Here is a 1,123-nt window from a genome sequence, read left to right as displayed (position 1 = left end):
GTATGTGCCCGTTCGTGACTATCGTTGCGTGCATACGGACACGCTTGGGTATGTTTACCATACAAGGTTTACTAGGGAAACCTGCTTGCTCGACCATTGCCCTCCCGTCGCGGACACCATTCTTGGACAGAAGTCCTAGTACGTAGAGTACTTTCCCTAGGTATGTGCCCGTTCGTGACTATCGTTGCGTGCATACGGACACGCTTGGGTATGTTTACCATACAAGGTTTACTAGGGAAACCTGCTTGCTCGACCATTGCCCTCCCGTCGCGGACACCATTCTTGGACAGAAGTCCTAGTACGTAGAGTACTTTCCCTAGGTATGTGCCCGTTCGTGACTATCGTTGCGTGCATACGGACACGCTTGGGTATGTTTACCATACAAGGTTTACTAGGGAAACCTGCTTGCTCGACCATTGCCCTCCCGTCGCGGACACCATTCTTGGACAGAAGTCCTAGTACGTAGAGTACTTTCCCTAGGTATGTGCCCGTTCGTGACTATCGTTGCGTGCATACGGACACGCTTGGGTATGTTTACCATACAAGGTTTACTAGGGAAACCTGCTTGCTCGACCATTGCCCTCCCGTCGCGGACACCATTCTTGGACAGAAGTCCTAGTACGTAGAGTACTTTCCCTAGGTATGTGCCCGTTCGTGACTATCGTTGCGTGCATACGGACACGCTTGGGTATGTTTACCATACAAGGTTTACTAGGGAAACCTGCTTGCTCGACCATTGCCCTCCCGTCGCGGACACCATTCTTGGACAGAAGTCCTAGTACGTAGAGTACTTTCCCTAGGTATGTGCCCGTTCGTGACTATCGTTGCGTGCATACGGACACGCTTGGGTATGTTTACCATACAAGGTTTACTAGGGAAACCTGCTTGCTCGACCATTGCCCTCCCGTCGCGGACACCATTCTTGGACAGAAGTCCTAGTACGTAGAGTACTTTCCCTAGGTATGTGCCCGTTCGTGACTATCGTTGCGTGCATACGGACACGCTTGGGTATGTTTACCATACAAGGTTTACTAGGGAAACCTGCTTGCTCGACCATTGCCCTCCCGTCGCGGACACCATTCTTGGACAGAAGTCCTAGTACGTAGAGTACTTTCCCTAGGTA

Source organism: Anopheles merus, unplaced genomic scaffold, assembly GCF_017562075.2.
Source record: "Anopheles merus strain MAF unplaced genomic scaffold, AmerM5.1 LNR4000146, whole genome shotgun sequence".
Lineage (NCBI taxonomy): Eukaryota > Metazoa > Arthropoda > Insecta > Diptera > Culicidae > Anopheles > Anopheles merus.
Note: the sequence above shows the minus strand (reverse complement) of the source record.